Genomic DNA, 6,533 nt, shown 5'->3' with positions numbered 1-6,533 from the left:
TTCAGCGACGAAGGCGTGCATCGCCTCCACTGTTTCTCGCACTGCAAGGCAGTAGGCGAGCACGTGGACTGATGAGAAAACATTTTTTGGTCATGGAGCTTGAGATATGCTCCTTTTCTTCTGAAAATTTGTACCATTACCAAGTGGAAAATTGCTCTGCTGCAAAGATTTTCAATATTTTGCTTTGGGCATTAAATGCAGTCAGCAAGCTACATATTGCACAACAGGCGCCTGATGGGCTAAACAAATTAATACATGTCCCTTAACACCCGTTCAAGCAAAAGTGTTTTATTTACCTTCAGCAACAGTGCAAAGTTGGCAACTGCAAATACTGATAATTAACTTCACTGGCTGACGTTACATGCGTTTGTTTTTTTTCAGCTCTATTGTTGCTACTTGTTCGCAAGCCCATCTCTGTGTCAATCAGCCGCAAGTCCGACGCCAGTGCCTCAACAGGACAAAAATCTACCCTTGCAACTTCAACATCGAAAATAGTTTGTGCGATAATAAATATGAAATGTGAAATTCTGTTAACGTGTGCCGGCATCTGTCCGCGGCAATGACGAAGGTGATATAGTGCACGGTGCGGGTACTTCTTCTAGGGCAAGCTCTTGGTTCGTTGGGCAGGGTGTCGTTCCTGCGAGCGGCAGCGTAGGGTGCATGCTTGCTTTCAATCAGTGTTACTCCTTCGCTGAAGCATTCGTCTCAAATGTTACCGTATATTATACGTGCGCAGCTGTGCAGGGCTTGAAGCGACTAAGGGTAGCCACGGCGAGTGACCTGCCTACAATTCCAGTGGCTACCGCTAGGTGACCTTCAGTAATACCCCTAGTGGTGGCGCACGTGGTGTATAGATAAAAAAGTTCTGGTAGCGTGTGAGCATTTTCTGTAGACTAAAAGAACTTCATCGCAATTACAGGCTTCTGCTTTTGTTAATCCGGCTTTAGATCCCAGTTCTTGCATGGTCCTTTATAGGCATTCGAACGTTCAATGTCTTGCGCGCAAAAATTTACAGATTTAGAAATCAAGCACAGAAAATACAGTTTGAATTTTCATGTACACGAGAACCTCATTGGTAATAATTATCACCAATCCAAGGAATGTGTGCTGGACTAATGAAAATTCGCTGCAATTGCGTAAAATGTGAACTAACACAATTTTAGATAGTCGTCCACCAAATGAATAGAATTTCTGAAATTGATGTCTTAGAAGCGTCTCAGCACATTGATGGAGTACACGGTAGATGTTTTGTGGCAAAGGGAAACATCAGGTACACTAACTAAACGAAAGCAGCTACATCGTAGAACTTAGCCATCCAACAGTCTGCTTAATAATTGTAAGAGTCCGCTCGGGCGCAGCGTCCAGCGACCACGTCAAAAACCTTCAGAGAAGGGTTTTTGCCTATGCCAATTAAGTAAAACATTAAGGACTGCTGTTTTTGTTTCCTACTGATTTGGTTTCAAATTCTGACCGATAGCGGTCGCAGGTCACTAAAGACGGAGAAAAATCTTTAAAATAATCACTGCTTCTTCCTTTCAAGTAAATATTACACATTGCAGCAATAAGAACGAATGAAGAAGCAACACTTTTATCACAGCTTTTACATTACTACCATGGATCCGTTTTTGAGACCGCAGGTAAAACAAGTAAAGGAGACGAAACTAAAATATAAATATTCGGCCGTAGCTAGGTGAATACCAGCTGATGATTCATGCACATTTGTTTCTTACCCGTTATTGCAAAGAAAAAAGACACTGCGAAAATGTGCTGTCTATACTTCTTTACACTTCACGTAAACTAGAAACGATAAAGTGATAGAATCCAAGTAATAGTTTTAATGTTTAACCAAGAAACATGTAAAACCACGAGAACATATACGCTGGTGAGAAAACAAAAGGCATGCGTGCTCAATACACGGTACACATAGCGTTTCGTCGGTAAGCTTTGAAAGAACTCAATGAGGAAACTGTGTGCAGAGAAAGAAAGAAAATGAAATCTTATCTATTAAAGCGTATCTTTGGAAAGATTTGTACAACTCTCGGAACGCATGGATGAGAAACATTTGAGGGTAAAGAAGCGTCCTCAGAAGGGCTTACGAAATCCACTCCTAATCTATAAGTAAACTGCCTTGCCGTTCTTTATAGGTTTGCCTCTTTCTGATGAGAGAAGTCAAGATAATATGTGTTTTGTTTTGGTCGTGAGGATACATCAAGACCGTTTATGTATTATGTTATAGAAAACAATGAATTCAGACACTGTCTTTTATCTTATTGATGAAATCTCAATACCTATGCGCGAGCAACGCTCATTCCTGACCATGTTTTGAAGACTAATACCGTTTCATCGCAATTACAGGCTTCTGTGTTTGACAATCCGGCTCTAGATCCCACTTTTTGCACGGTCCTTTATCGGCAATCGAACGTTCAATGGCTTGCTCGCAGAAATTTTCAGATTTAGAAATCAAGCACTCAAAATACAGTTTGAATTTTCATGTACACGAGAACCTCTTTGGTAATATTTATCACCAATCCAAAGATTGTGTGCTGGGCTAAAGAAAATTTGCTGCAATTGCGTAAAATGAGATATAACGCAATTCTGTATAGTGGTCTACCAAATGAATAGAATTTCTGAAATTGATGTCTTGGAAGCTTCTCAGAACATTGATGGAATACACGGTAGATGTTTTGTGACAAAGGGAAACTTCAGGTATACTAACTGAACGAAAGTAGCTACATCGTAGAACTTAGCCATCCCACGGTCTGTTTAATAGTCGCGAGAGTCCGTTCGGGCGCAGCGTCCAGTGACCACGTCAAAAACCTTCACATTAAGACTCTTCTTTCGAACTTCAGAACGGTGAAGTAAGTATTGTTACAAAAAAAAAAACTAGTATTTCTTCGTTTTGCACAACCACCAGCAGTGTGCAGAACAAAAGGTAGGTTTGTGAATTACCTTCGTTAGAGATGAGTTTGTTGTGATCGTGAACAGAATTAGTTCGTGGAATTTTATTGCGTTCTAAGCATTCCTCAATAAAGCCCCTTTTTAAAGCTTAAGCGTGGTGCTGGTAGGCTGCCTTTTCTGATTGTCACAATTTTTTAATTAAAAGCAATACACGAAAGATCATGTGGACAAATTGCAAAATCCGGGAATCTGGCACCTCACTGCGCACGCTGTAGTTCTCAAAAATTGGCTACCTTCGTGTTCTCGAGCGCGCTTTTCGAGGTTACCCGGGTTTTCTCAGTAAAGCTCGCAAAAGTGCCTCCTTAAAAACTTCGCTCCGGGAAATGCCCAACCCCAACTTATAAACTCGAAATTCCAATCTTATTGTACTATTACATGATTACGTATACCAGCCAAGTGGTTTTATATGGCAATGTTTTTCAATGAACTAACCAACAAATGATTTTGATAATTATAACACTCAACAATAAGATTATCAGTAATCTTGCTTAACGAGGTTGAAATAAGCGCTTTGATCAGTTTTTGCAGTTGTAACTTTCACCTGCACCGCTAAATCATAGCTGCACTCTTGCACTACGGCACGTTTTATGGCGCTGAGCCCTGCAAATTGATATATTTAACCAACAAGACATCCGCTGAAAACAGTCACTGTGACAAAAAATGCGTGACATTGGTTCATATATCTCCGGTATCCTGCCGTCTCTCAGGAAAACACGAGGCACGTTAGTGTCACATTTTTTTGAGGGGCAGAAGCGGGCATATATATTCGTCCTGCTGGTCTCTGTATATAACCAAAGCCTATTGGCTACTTACATGCTAGCAGCCAGCCAAACTTCGGAACTCAGGCACAGGTTGAAATGAAGCTTCTCCCTTCCATACTGGTTCTGTGCTTAGCCACGATGGCTTTCGGTAAGAAAACTTTTTTTTTACTCCAGATTCATCCAGAATTATCAGGTGCGAACACTATTGAAACCACTGTTCTTCAATGTTCACTTTCGTTTTCATTTGGATAATGGAGACACCTGAACGAGAACCCAGTCAATAAATGTTGAGCACATAACACTCGGTTATTATTCCTGAATGTCATTTTCTCCGCGTCTGTCCCGGGAGTATTTTTTCTTCCTGCAACGTTCTTTTCATTTTCGCCTTTCCTCCCATAGTCCATGGTTTCTCTGAGTATATTGCACAATTTTCCTCAATTACTGTATTTCATCTATTGATTTCATGATGTTCCCCTCTATAATAATGCCCCAGTGGGGGGCGCTGGAGGTATTTTGTATAAATAAATAAAAAAAGTCCTCATGTGTAAGAAACCTACAACATGGCTACAAAATTCTCAGTTGAAATTGTGTTACGCACTGATAACGGAGTTCAGGGTGTGTTGCAATAACCATGCGAAAAAAAAATATTTAGAAGGGAGAACGTTACTTGTGTGCCCTACGTTTTTACGAGTTTATTAATGACTTGCTGCTTGCACCGAAGACTTTCAAGGTTTTTAATTCTGTGCTCGACATTTTTATTTACCATCGGCGAGCACATGCGGCCGGGGCATATAACTATGGCCCTTGAGCTGCATGTGAGCTCAGCCTTATACGCCAGTTATTCCCTACTTTCTGGAGGCCACTGCTGAACGTTTAGAGAGGCAACACACGCGAACAGACAGCCCAGCGTTCGAAGTATTTACTCGTGCTTACAGCGCAACAAAAGAGATTTTATCCGTCGTTAAATAGAACAGTCACTTTTTAAGCTCCCTAGATTTCTTGTAGTGGAGTACGTAGTTATCAAAGAGCTCCCTAAAGCTTCAAACTTGATATGTCTTTTGCTTCAGAATGAGAGACTTTTCAGCTCCTCTTCGAGTTCATGCAGGCAGACAACTCTTTCCGCTTCCGTGTCCTACACACTCTCGTGGTGTTGCTACTAGCCAAAAGGCATGTATTTTGTGTAAAAAAGCTAAATTTAATTAAGACCAATAAGTCGGCTGGACTGTGAGTAGATGCTGGCGCATTTTAAATGCGCGCCAGTTTTAGGTGCCTGCACGTTTTAGTCACCAGGTGAAATATCGGTATAATTCTTTCAACTTGCTAAAAAATAAAATAGTTCCCCACAAGCAACTTCACTTTTTCCAGAGTTGTGCAGGGAACCACTAGATGAAAAAGCAAAGTTGTCATTGTTAAGGCCCCTGGTCGCTCTGAATAAATGTAACTGTTCAGAGGAAAACGCTTGGAAAATTGTCGCCAGCAAGGTCTCAGCGGTTCAAGAATGAAGCAGAGGTTCCATATCAATGAGAACTAGCCTAATGAGCTCGAGCACATAAGGTTTATGTGCATGGTATATACGCGGGGTAATTCCTGCGATGTCATCTTCAAGAGTAAATAAAACGCAAGGCGTTTTCGAATATTTAGCTTGTTTTTAATTAGACAGAAACCTGACTATATCTTTTGCATTGCATGAAGCATTGAGTATGTGCGATCTAGTATTGTGGTTCAAAGATAGAGTTATTTTCGCAAAACATTATAAGATGTTCTATCCGCGATAAAAAAAAATCCTTTTTTCTCTCTACTTTCAGCAGCATCAAATTCAACATTCAATATTCAAGATCTTTTTAAATGCCCTGGAATATTCTGCCCTGGATATTGGATTTTCGTAAGACATTCAATAATGTTTTATTAAAGTTGGTTTCAGATCAGACCTTAGCTGCATATAGTGTTCTAAAATGTGCACGATGACGCTGTGGTTATCAGCCAGAACCAGCAGCAGCATCAGTATTAAACAAGTTAGCTGTTGGAAATAGCACCAAGTATATAAGCAGTTATTGAAAACACTATTAGACAGTATGCCGCCATTAGCTGGCACAGATGTGAAGATTGACTGCCTTTGGAAATTACTTAGTGGGAAAAGAGAATTCGAAAACGGAGCTCCCCATACAATGTCCTAGCATCCAAGCCTACACATTTAACGTTGTTTCGCACAAATGTATTTTCTTCTTAAAATAAAAACGTCCAAATGGCACAGTGAAGGAATATTCTAGGCTGTGGTTAAGCAGAATCCCGGCTTGCCATAATGTGCTTGTTGCTTCCAGAGCGCAATGTAATTTGAAGAGCGGGTACCCGCGACCAACATTAACAACTGAATCTAAATTGAGAATGAGCGCATACAGAGAGCGAAATGAGTGGAATCATTTTCTTTAGGATGCTTGATTTCTCCACTCTCGTCATTTTGGCTTATCCTACTTTTGTGTTTTTTTTTCAGGGACCCCTCCTTAATCTCCTCTTCCCGAACTCGACTAGCACCAGTGGCTGATGCTCTACAAGTGAAGGCGTTCAGCATTAAGTGCAATAAATAAAATTTTGCCAATGAAAGAATATGCTTGTTCCGAGAAAGGTACTAAACTTAAAAATTCATGAAAAAACGATGAAAATTTTTGCCAAATGAATCTCTGAGGGAAAGTCAAAATACACTGGGTGACTTGTGGTCACATATTTGGAGCTTCAAGAAGTGGAGTACATCAGATGTACTACAAAAGGGAGGACAAAAATTACACCCGCTTCCGACTTTAACATGAGCAAGCTTAGAAT

The 6,533-nt window shown here is 40.5% G+C and overlaps 1 long non-coding RNA gene across 1 annotated transcript; it reads left to right on the top strand.

Annotated features, from left to right (window-relative positions):
* Positions 1-3,759: 3,759 nt before the first annotated feature.
* Positions 3,760-6,533, top strand: LOC144118616 (uncharacterized). Its single transcript, XR_013312072.1, has 3 exons — positions 3,760-3,867; positions 5,525-5,601; positions 6,208-6,533. It is a non-coding gene; the product is annotated as an uncharacterized LOC144118616 (long non-coding RNA).

This window comes from Amblyomma americanum, chromosome 2 (assembly GCF_052857255.1).
Source record: "Amblyomma americanum isolate KBUSLIRL-KWMA chromosome 2, ASM5285725v1, whole genome shotgun sequence".
NCBI classification, from domain to species: domain Eukaryota; kingdom Metazoa; phylum Arthropoda; class Arachnida; order Ixodida; family Ixodidae; genus Amblyomma; species Amblyomma americanum.
This window is presented reverse-complemented; position numbering and strand designations above follow the sequence as displayed.